Raw genomic sequence first — 12219 nt, 5'->3', positions numbered from 1 at the left:
CTTCGTCCCTTTTTAGTGATCCTTTCGTTGGTCCGACTTCTCTGTCGGGCCTTATTAAGTTATTTTTAGTAATCCATTTTTAGTCAGACCTCGTCAGGTCGCTTTTTAAGGTTTATTTTTTGTAACTTCTTGCATTAATCTGCTTCTATCGCTTTCACCTTGCCGACTTCTTTGCAATTGGTCAATGAATTTGTTTTCACCTTGCCGACCTTTTCGTAATCGGACGATGAATTTGGTTTTCACCTTGCCGACCTCTTCTTAATCGAACGATGAAGTTTTATGTTTTATGAGCTTAGATTAATGCGTCTTGGTAGGAAACTTTTTAGGGAATCTGAAAACTTTATTCAAATGATAATAAAAGATAGAAATATGAACAAAAGTGTATACATATGAGTGCTTACCCTTCTAGATCTCGGCCTGGCGCCTCGTTAAAAAATCTTTTTAGGAAAAAGAGTGCACCTTGACCCAAGATCTTTTATTGTTTTCTAGCTATAGTACCTTCTTAGATTACAGGCATGTCACGACCTTGGTAGCTCTCGCCCCTCGAGGTTGGACACCTTGTAGTAACCTTTTCCCAGTACTTCCGCAACTCTGTAAGGTTCTTTCCACTTGGCTGCTAACTTCCCTTCTCCTGACCGACTTGCTCTGATATCATTTCGAATTAAGATGAGATCATTGGTGGTAAAGCTTCGCTGGACTACCTACCGATTATATCTCAGAGCCATTCGACGCTTTAGGGCTTCCTCTTTAATCCGAACTCTTTCTCGGACTTATGGAAGTAGGTCGAGCTCTTCCCTTTGAGCCTGGGAGTTGGTATCTTCATTATAGAGGATCCTTCTAGGGGATCCTTCTTGTATCTCTACGGGATCATTGCTTCCATTCCGTAAGCAAGTCGGAATGGTGATTCTCCAGTAGTTGAGTGTTATATTGTCCGATATGCCCATAGGATCTGCGAGAGCTCTTCCACCCAAGCTCCCTTGGCGTCCTGTAACCTTCATTTTAACCCAGCCAGTATGACTTTATTGGTGGCTTCCGCTTGTCCATTGGCTTGTGGGTGCTCTACAGAGGTGAACTTCTGCTTGATTTTTAGATCAGCTACCAGATTTCTAAAACCCATGTCGGTGAATTGAGTACCACTATCTGTGGTGATGAAGCGTGGGACCCCAAATCTTGTGATAATATTTCTGTATAGAAATTTCTGACTTCTTTGGGGTGTGGCATTAGCTAATGGTTCTGCCTCAATCCACTTTGTGAAGTAGTCTATGCCTACAATGAGAAACTTGACTTGTCCGGACCCCTGGGGGAAGGGTCCAAGGAGGTCGAGCCCCCACTTTGCGTATGGCCAGGGTGAAGTAACGCAGATGAGTTCCTCAGGTGGAGCTATGTGGAAGTTGGCGTGCTTCTGGCATGGTGGGCATGTCTTGACAAACTCTGTTGCCTCCCTTTGTAAGGTCGGCCAGTAGAAACTAACTCGGAGTACCTTTTTGTCAAGGGCTCGTGCCCCAAGGTGATTGCCGCACATGCCACTGTAGACTTCTTCGAGAACTTCCGTTGTAGTGGAGGTCCGGACGCATTTAAGGAGAGGTGTGGAGATTCCTCTCTTATATAGGACGTCTTGTATTATGGTGTAGTACTGAGCTTCTCGTACTAGTCTCTTTGCCTCCTTTTTGTCTGTTGAGAGTGTTTCTGATTTGAGGTAGTTGATTATAGGAGTCATCCATCCTTGATCCTGTCCTGATATGGCTAGGATCTTTTCTTCCTCCAAGGTTGATGGATTTCGGAGTGTTTCTTGGATGAGGCTTCTATTGTTGCCCCCTGCTTTGGTGCTGGCTAGTTTTGAGAGTGCATCAGCTCGGGTATTCTGTTCTCGGGGTATATGTCGGACCTGATATCCCTTAAATTGTCCGAGATGTTCTTTGGTTCTGTCTAGGTATTTTCTCATAGTCGGATCCTTAGCTTGATAGCTCCCTTCTATTTGCGAAGTGACTACTTGGGAGTCGCTAAAGATGGTAAGTCTTTGAGCTCCCACTTCCCTAGCCAGCCTCAAACCAGCCAGTAGTGCTTCATATTCAGCTTGATTATTCGAGGCAGGAAACTCAAATTTTAAGGAGAGCTCGATTTGGGTTCCCTGATCGCTTTCTAAAATGACGCCTGCGCCACTCCCTGTTTTGTTTGAGGAGCCATCTACATAAAGGCTACACTTTGTGGGGTGTCCGGGGTGTCAGTATACTCTGCGATGAAGTTGGCCAGGTACAGGGATTTGATAGCTGTTCGAGCTTCATACTTGATATCAAATTCGGATAACTCGACAGCCCATTGTAGGATTCTTCCTACTAAGTCTGTTTTCTGTAAGATCCCCTTTATAGGTTGGTTAGTCCGTACTCTGATGGTGTGAGCTTGAAAGTATGGTCGGAGTCGTCGGGAAGTGAGTATGAGGGTGTAGGTAAACTTTTCTATCTTTTGATAGTTTAATTCAACCCCTTGTAAGGCCTTACTAATGAAGTAGATGGGTTGTTGCCGACTTTCATCTTCTCTGACTAGTGCTGATGCTATTGCCCAACTTCTTACTGCGAGGTATAGTATGAGTTCTTCACCTTGCTGAGGTCGAGTAAGGACAGGTGGTTGCCCCAGAAATTTCTTGAAATCTTGGAAGGCTTGTTCGCATTCTGGGGTCCACTCGAACCCCAACTTCTTACTGCGAGGTATAGTATGAGTTCTTCACCTTGCTGAGGTCGAGTAAGGACAGGTGGTTGCCCCAGAAATTTCTTGAAATCTTGGAAGGCTTGCTTGCATTCTGGGATCCACTCGAACTTCTTTCCCTTCCTTAATATTGCATAAAAGGGGAGAGATCTTAAGGCTGATCCAGCTAGGAACCTAGACAGAGACGCTAGTCTTCCATTGAGCTGCTGGACCTATTTGACACAGGTCGGACTTTTCATACGAAGTATGGCCTGGCACTTATCTGGGTTTGCTTCTATTCCTCTTTGGGTGAGCATGAAGCCCAGGAATTTGCCAGCTTCTACCGCGAAGGTGCACTTTGCGGGGTTAAGTCGCATGCCATGCTTTCTTATGGTGTCGAACACTTTAGTGAGGTAGGCTAACAACGATTCCTCCCTTTGTGTTTTGACCAGCATGTCATCCACATAAACCTCCATTAGCTTTCCGATGTGGTCATCAGAGACTTTGTTCATCAGTCTTTGGTAGGTAGCCCCTGCGTTCTTGAGTCCAAAGGGCATAATTATATAGCAATAGTTTGCTTTTAGGGTTAAGAATGATGTCTTTTCTTGGTCGGGTTGATACATTGGGACCTAGTTGTATCCCAAGTAAGCATCCATGAAGAAGAGGTACTGATAGCCTGACGAAGCGTCGACTAGCGTGTCGATGTTCGGGAGGGGATAGGAATCTTTTGGGCAGGCTTTGTTGAGGTCGGTGTAATCGGTGCACATTTGCCACTTCCCATTTGACTTTTTTACCAACACCACATTGGCTAGCCATAATGGGTATTTTACCTCCCTTATGAACCCTGCCTCCAACAAGGCCTATACCTGCTCCTCTACAACTTGCGACCTTTCTGGGTCGAGCTTCCTACGTTTTTGTTATACTGGCCGAGACCCTGAGCATACGGCTAACTTGTGACACATTAGTCTAGGATCAATACTAGGCATGTCGGCAGCCTTCCATGCAAAGAGGTCGGAATTATCTCGTAGGAGCTTTATTAGCAATTCCTTTAAGTCTTCTTTTAGATTTGCTCCTATATTTGTTTTTTTGCTTGGATCGTCTCCAATTTGAACTTGTTGAGTCTCACCTTCTGGCTGAGGGTGGAGTTCTTCGTGAGCTCGGTTTCCCCCGAGTTATATAGTGTTGGTTTCTTTTCCTCTAGGGTCTCCTTTAAGGTTCAGACTTTTGTTGTAACAACGTCGCACAAGTTTTGGTCTCTTTTTATGGTAGCGATCCCTTCTGGAGTGGGGAATTTCATGCATAGGTGTGGAGTAGAGACTACGGCGGTGAGCTGGTTTAACGTTGTCTGACCTATTAACGCGTTGTAGGCCGAGCTCACGTCGTCTACAATATAGTCTATGCTTAATGACCTGGACCGAGTTCCTTTCCCAAAGGTTGTATGCAGGCAGATGTATCCTAGTGGTTGAATCGGGGTGTCTCCAAGTCCGAACAAGCTATTTGGATACGCTCTGAGCTCTTTTTCTTGTAGGCCGAGCTTGTCGAAAGCAGTTTTGAATAAGATGTCCGCGGAACTTCCCTGGTTGATTAGTGTTCTGTGGAGGGTGGCGTTGGCCAGTATTATGGTAATGACCATGGGGTCATCATGCCCTGGGATGATGCCCACAGCGTCTTCTTGGGTGAAGGTGATACTGGGGAGGTCGACCGACCTGTCTCCTCCTCCAACATGGTACACCTCTTTGAGGTGTCTTTTACGTGACGACTTAGGGATCCCACCTCCTACGAATCCCCCATTTATCATATGAACATGTCTCTCAGGGGTGTGAGGTGGGCGTTCGACTCGTCCAACCTCTTCATCCCTTCTTCTTTTCCTTGGCTCGTCTGTTTTATTAGCTAGAAATCGATCTAGTCTCCCTTCTCTTGCAAGTTTTTCAATGACATTCTTTATATCAAAGCAGTCGTTGGTAGAATTTCCATAGATTCGGTTATATTCGCAATACTCTGTCTGATTTTCTTCTCCTCTTTTATGTTTAATCGTACGAGGGGGCGGGATCTTTTCAGTGTTGCATATTTTTCTGTACACATCCACAAGTGACACTTTGAGTGGAGTGTAGTTGTGGTACTTTTGAGGTTTCTTAGCAGGCTGATCCTCCTTTTTTCTGGACTCTTTATCCTTATCACGAGGTTGGTAGGAGAATCCGGATTTTGAGATTTCTCCTAATCGAGAATTTTCCTCCATATTGATATACTTTTCTGTCCGTTCTTGTATCTCCTTCAAGGATGTTGGATGTTTTTTGGATATTGAGTGGCTAAACGGTCCCTCTCTCAGGCCGTTGATGAGCCCCATGATGGCCGCTTCTGTTGGGAGGTTTTGTATGTCGAGACATGCTTTATTGAACCTTTCCATGTAGCCGCAGAGGCTTTTCCGATCTCCTTGTTTAATTCCTAGCAGGCTTGGGGCGTGTTTAGTCTTGTCCTTTTGGATGGAGAACCTGGCAAGGAATTTTTTGGCTAGGTCATCAAAAATTGTAATTGATCTTGGAGGTAAACTGTCGAACCATTTTATTACTGTTTTCATCAGGGTAGTCGGGAAAGCTTTGCATCAAATTGCGTTTGAGGCGTCTGTGAGATACATTCTGCTTCTGAAATTGCTGAGATGGTGACTGGGGTCAAATGTACGATCGTATGGGGTCATGTCAGGAGCTTTGAAGTCCTTTGGTACTTTAGCTTTCATGATCTCTTTAGTGAATGGATCTTGATCCTTGTGGGAGTTATCTTCATGACTAGAAAGAGTAGTCTTGGTTATGAGATCGGCTTCGAGCTTTGTGAGCTTGTCCTCTAGCCCTCGACGGCATCTCGTTTCTCTTTGGAGGTCTCTCTCGGCCTCCCGCTGATGCTCGGCCTCCTGTTCAAGCTGTTTAAGGCGATGCTGTTGTTCACGGATAGCTTCCAAGATTTCTGTGGTTGGGGGTTGTTTATCTCCCTTATCTTGAGGTGTATCTTTTGGAGTGGCATCTATGTTCTTATGCGGCGTTCTGTCCTCCAAGCCAGAGTTGTGATCGTTGTCGAGGTTTTTCTCCATGACAATAGGATGACTTCCAGGTTTCCCGACAACAGCGCCAATGTTCCGAGGGTTATCTAAAACCGAAGGTCAATCTCGGATGAGATCTGTTATGGTGGCCAGAACTGTCATGTCCAACTTGTTGGATCTGGTGGTGTTGTTGATCCCTTGATCACCGAAGAGTGGTGGTACCTGCAAGAGACTCCGATGCTTAAGTTAGCACATGCTTTAGGCAGGTTTTTGTGTAGAATCAGAGTATGAGTTATACCTGGGTGCTCTAGTGTATTTATAGTAGTCTGGGATGACCTCCCTTTAGATAAGTTTGTTATCTTATCTTATCTTTTGTGGGTGGGTCCCCTTATTTTTGGCCAGCCGCCTTTAAGCGGGCTGTAATCTTCTGCTTTGGGCCTACTTGGGCCCTTATAGTATTTTGGCCGAGCTCTTTTGGAAGAGATCGGCGTCGACCAACCTTTCAAAGAGGTCGGTCGTTTTGTTCTTCATTCAACTCGGCTTGCCTAGCTCGCCTTATGGTATGAACTCTACCGACGAAGTGATTCTTGTTTAGAGAAATTCTAAACCGGCACAAATCTCATCGCGTCACTCCAATTGACGAGCCATTTACAGCCAAGCGAAGCTTTCGTTGAACTCTTCGATTCTATCTAGGTATTGTGGTATGAAATTTTGAATTCTACTCCCAGTTCTCTTTTCTCTACAGTTTTGCATTTTTGGTTTTGGGGTTATTGAATTATTGTGATTTTGATTGTTTAGGGGTATTCTAATATGGATTATAAGTGAATTTCACCCTAATTTCAAGTGGGTTGAGATAAGGAAAGCTTTTCCCTCTTTGATTTTTCAATTTCATGAAACCTAGATTGAGAAATTGTGATTTCTGTGGAATATAGCATAATTGTTGAGTTGATTGGTGTAGAGTTGGATTGTGGATTAAGTGACGTGAATTATTTCGGTGTGGAACTCTTGTTTGGTGATTACAAGGATTTAGTGGTTGGAACCACTGACATTCAAGGTACGGGTTTGAGTTTCGAGCAGGCATTATGTAAGGTTATGTAAATGCCTAAGTTTGTTATCTCTAGGATAGGATTGAATGGTATTGATTGTATTTGTGATTAGTTAGTTGTGGTTGAGAATTGAAGATTTGATTGTTGTTGAGTTTGGGCATGAATTATGATGAGAACATGGTATGTTGAATGAGATATAGTGAGTGAGATATAGTTTGGTATCCCCTATAAGATAAGCTATAGTAAGTTGCATAATTTCTAATATTTGATTTGATTGTGTTTAATGAATGTTAGTTTGGTTGGTGGAAAAGTTGTCTAATTGAGTATTGAATAGATAGAGAGTGATTAAATAGTTGATCGAAGTTGAAATATTTGTGTTGGACTTGTTAATAAGGTGTTGATAGGTAAGAAAATAGTGAATTGGTATTGAGTATGCTTAGAAAAGGGTTTTGGTAGGGTTTGGATTGAGAATTTGTAAAAATGTATGTTTTATAACATTTCATAAAATCACAGTTTTTGGCCAACTTCGGTAGACCGTAACTCGGTCCTCGGAATTGAAAATTTGACGAAACTAGATTTTTATAAAATTTATCTATTGATCTTTCTAACGGTACAAGAATGGTTTCAAAATGATTTAAAACAAAAAGATTATACGTATTTAAATATTTGGCAAAAACATTGCATTTCTGCAGGATATCAGCTTTTCTGGTTGCTGATATGCATGCGTACGCAGACACGGCCTGCGTACACGTGGATCCTCTTTTGTTTTATACTCCCGCGTATGCGGGAGGTGATCTGCGTATGCGACCTTTCAATTTCAACAGTCATGCGTACGCGAGGGGTGGCATGCGTACGCATGATCACTCTATTTTGCAAAAATTGTGTTTTTGAGTTTCAAACTATTCTTCGAGCCTTCCAAACCCCTGTAAGCTTTGTTATGAGTCTAGCGTCAGTGTAATAGAGGGTAGAAGAGTTAGAAAAGAAGCATAGTGAGTTGATATTGAGAAATGAATGGTGATTAACTATGAGTAAGGTATTGATGAAGATGAATATGATATCCTAAGAATGAATGAAATATGTGCAGTGGTGACTGAGAAAATGGTGAAGGTTTCTGGCCTGGCAAGGATGAAGGTATAGTCTCGCTTGCTCAGTGCGTAAACTATTGTGCAGGGATGGTAGTTTTATCCTGCCTGTAGTGAGGATAGAGGTTTTATCCCACTCACGTATTGATGAATTATTTTAGCAAGGATGGTGGTATGATCCCACTTGCATATTATTTTGTGTTGAGCAAAGACGGTGGTTTAATCTTGCTTGCAGATTGATTTGTGAATGCAACCCGAGCAAGGATGGTGGTGTATTCCTGCTTGTTCGAGGTGACCAATAAGGATAGTAGTTCAGTCCCGCTTACTGTGGAGGTAAGGACGGTGGTTTAATCCCGCTTTCATGTTCCGAGCAAGGATGGTGGTATAATCCCACTTGTTTATGGAACCTACGGGTAAAGATGGTGGTTTAATCCCGCTTATCCGAGTCGGGTCTGGCAACATAACGAACACGTGAGCTCATGGCCACTAGGACAGGCATGCATCATTTGTATCTATGTGACATTTGTTTAAGTGTGCTTATTGTATATGTGACTTGCCTATGTGATTTTTATTGTTTAACTGCTATCTGTAATAATTGCTGTAATTGAATCTGGTTATGCTTAAATTTTATTACTTGTGTTTGTTATTACTGTTCTATTATGAGACGTTGTATATATGGAGGCTGAGATGAAATGGGAAGAACTTGAGACTGAAAGAAATAGGATAAGTGAAAGGTGAGAGAACTGATAAGAGATAGGTTGAGAAGGACTTGAGGTTTATTAGAGAGAGAAAGGTCGAGTAAAAACCAGAGGTGCATGAGTAGTTAGTTAGTCTAGAATACTGTATTATTTTTCAAGTTTAGTATACTTCTAGGCTTGGATCTCTGTTTGTTGAAGTTTTAGGATTGCTTAGAAGATTCGTGTAGTCTTTATATCATCTCTGCTTTTGAACTGTTACTCCTGCTGATAACCCCGAAAGGGATGATGTTCTCACCCATTTTTGGTTTTGGGGTTGTGGAATTATTGCGATTTTGATTATTTAGGGGTACTCTAGCGTGAATTATAAGTGGATTTCACCTCAATTTCAAGTGGGTTGAGGTAAAGAAAGCTTTTCCTCTTTGATTTTTCAATTTCATAAAACCTAGGTTGAGAAATTGTGATTTCTGTGGTATATAGAATAATTGTTGAGTTGATTAGTGCGAAGTTGGACTGTGGATCAAGCGGTGTGAATTGTTTTGGTGTGGAGCTCTTGTTTGGTGATTACAAAGCTTTGAGGATTGGAACCGCCGACATTCAAGGTACGAGTTTGAGTTTCGAGTAGGCATTATGTAAAGTTATGTGAGTGCCTGGGTTAGTTGTCTCTAGGATAGGATTGAATGGTATTGATTGTATTTGTGATTAGTTGGTTGTGGTTGAGAATTGAAGATTTGATTGTTGTTGAGTTTGGGCATGAATTATGATGAGAATGTGGTATGTTGAATGAGATATAGTGAGTATGATTTATGTTGACAATGGATTTGTGGTTTAGCATTGAGTTTTGTTAATTTTGGTTATACATGTGGCATTGTGAAAAATTGGGCCTAAGGCCGTAATGGGGTAAGGTGTCCCCTATGAGGTAAGCTATAGTAAGTTGCATAATTGCTAATATTTGATTTGATTGTGTTTAATGAATGTTATTTTGGTTGGGTGGAAAACTTGTCTAATTGAGTGTTGAATATATAGAGAGTGATTAAATAGTTGATAGAAGTTGAAATATTTGTGTTGGACTTGTTAATAAGGTGTTGATAGGTAAGAAAATAGTGAATTGGTATTGAGTATTCTTAGAAAAGGGTTTTGGTAGGGTTTGGATTGAGAATTTGTAAAAATGTATGTTTTATAACATTTCATAAAATCACAGTTTTTGGCCAACTTCGGTAGACCGTAACTCGGTCCTCGGAATTGAAAATTTGACGAAAATAGATTTTTATAAAATGTATCTATTGATCTTTCTAACGGTACAAGAATGGTTTAAAAATGATTTAAAACGAAAAGATTATGCGGGCCTGGGTAAGTTAGCAAGGGTATTAAGCAGGTTTTTAGTAGAATCAGAGTATGAGTTATACCTGGGTGCTCCAGTGTATTTATAATGATGAGGAGTGACCTTCTTGGAGATAAGATAGTTATCTTATCTTATCTTTTGAGTGAAGTCATCTTATCTTCAAGGGAACCGCCCTTTTCTCTATAGGCTTGGGCTGCCTTTGGATTTGGGTCGTGTTCTTCTGTTGGGGCCCTTTTTGGGCTTTCCTGGTGATTTGGCCGAGCTCTTGGAGAAGAGGTCGGATAGTCCTGACCTGAAGAGGTCGGTTGGCTTGTCGTCGATCATCCCGTGTCGGACATCTCGACCCAGGGTATGAACAATGCCCTGCTCGAGTGTGGTCTTCCTTTGAGGTCGAGTCCCTAGTTTTAGGACTTCAATCCTTCTCTGGAGAAGCCGAGCTCGAGCATTTGTCGATTTCTTCTTTGTAGAGTTTTCCTTTGAATATGGAGCGTTCTTTTTTCTTTTCTTTAATTTCGAAAACATGCGTTCCTTGCCTTGGGAACGTGCGAGGGTTTTTAATGCCCCATTAACTCCTTAATGTTCTGTTTCCTTTGCCTCCTGCTTTCAAATTTCATTTTGAATTACACCAATGCTTTCTCTTTTTTGTTTCTCTTTCTCTTGCTTGCTATAACTTTCCTTTTTTTCTCTATTCTTCTGTTTCGTTTGGCTCGCCTGGGACTTTTGTTCTTCGTGTTTTCACGCTTCTTTTTGTGGTGCCATTGGTGGTTGTTGGTGCTTCATTTGTTCGAAAGGTGATTCCTGGTTTCGCTTCTTATCTTTAATCTCTTCAGCGTTCCTCGTTTTTAAAGGTTAGTTTTCTTTCTTCTTCATTCCTTTCGTACTTTTTTTTAGAAGGTTTTGATCTTTGTTTTGTGAAAGCTTGAATCTTTTTCCACTTTTATTATGCATTCTGATTATCATTGCAATGTGGGCTCTGAGAGTTTCTTTAATTTTGAATGATCCTTCTGCATTTAGGGTTTTTGCGTGCCGTTTATTGCTTCTAATTTGTGTCCTTTGATATGAACTGCATGTCGTTACTGATGCTTATGAATCTGCTTGCTTCTAAAAAAGATTGCTCCTTTGATGACTTTCGCCCTGTTGGTAGTTTTCTTTGCTGATAAATTTGTAGAAGATAACAATTTTCTGATGGCTTGCTTTGATTTTCTTCTCGTGTCGTTGCTTGTTTGGAAGAGGATTATTTTTCTTTGCTGAGAGTTTTATTGGGATGTAGCCTTGTAGAATTTTTTCTGAGTCCTTACTCTGTCCCTGCCTCCAAAGGATGCCCCTGGATCTTGGTGTATGTCTTGGGGTTTTTCTTTTACTGTTTGTATGCTTGAGTCATGTTTTGTCCGAGCTTATTTCTTTTGAGCTATTTTGGTTAGTAATCCATCTTCTTTTTCTGGCTGTAGGACTAGTTGACCATGTCTTCTCGAAAAAATATTGTCGAGATGTCTTCCAAGGTTCCTGAGGGTATGTCCGACTGGCTGGACTCCCTCGTCCTAATGTGTATTTCCGTAGTTAATTCTGAGTTCTGTGCGGAGCATAGAAAACACCATCGAATATGTAGTAGTAGAGATCAGGAGAAAAATTATGAATTGGTAGCGCCTGACTCCGATAAAAGGGTTTGCTTTCTGGCTCTGACCCAGGGGGAACGCCCCTTCTTTTATGCTTACGACTATTTTTTCAGTCAAATAAACATCACCCTTCCTTTTACCTCCTTTGAGACCGACATGTTGTGGTCGTGTAACGTAGCTCCATCCCAGCTTCATCCGAACTCTTGGGGTTTTATCAAGATCTTTCAGTTGCTTTGCCAAGAGTTGGACGTTAAACCTTCTCAGACTCTCTTTCTTTATCTTTTTGTTTTGACTAAGCCCAGGATTTCTTCAAAAAAGAAATCTTCTTTTCGATCTGCCCAAGGGCATAAAGTTTTTGCTATGTATAATGAGTCCTTTAGGGATTTTAAGAAATACTTTTTTAAGGTCCGAGCTGTTGAGGGAGCTCGACCATTTTTCTTAGAGTCGAATGGTGAACCTACCTTCCCCTTGTGTTGGCAAAGAAATGTTGTGGTGTCTCGATACTCGTGGGAGATGCTTGATGAGGTTGAGCAGGCCTTTGTAACTGTATTGGAAGATATTTAGGGGGAACCTCCCCATCTCGATACAAAGAGATTTTTGGGGGACCCCTCTCTCATTCGAGTTGAGCTGGGTAGTGACCAACTTCTTTTGCCCAGTTGTACTTGCTTTTTGTTTCTGCTTTTTTCAGCTTTGTAACTTGTTTTGCTATGTTTTTTCAGAGATGGTGAAAAATA

Source organism: Arachis ipaensis, chromosome B01 (genome assembly GCF_000816755.2).
Source record: "Arachis ipaensis cultivar K30076 chromosome B01, Araip1.1, whole genome shotgun sequence".
NCBI lineage: Eukaryota > Viridiplantae > Streptophyta > Magnoliopsida > Fabales > Fabaceae > Arachis > Arachis ipaensis.
Note: the sequence above shows the minus strand (reverse complement) of the source record.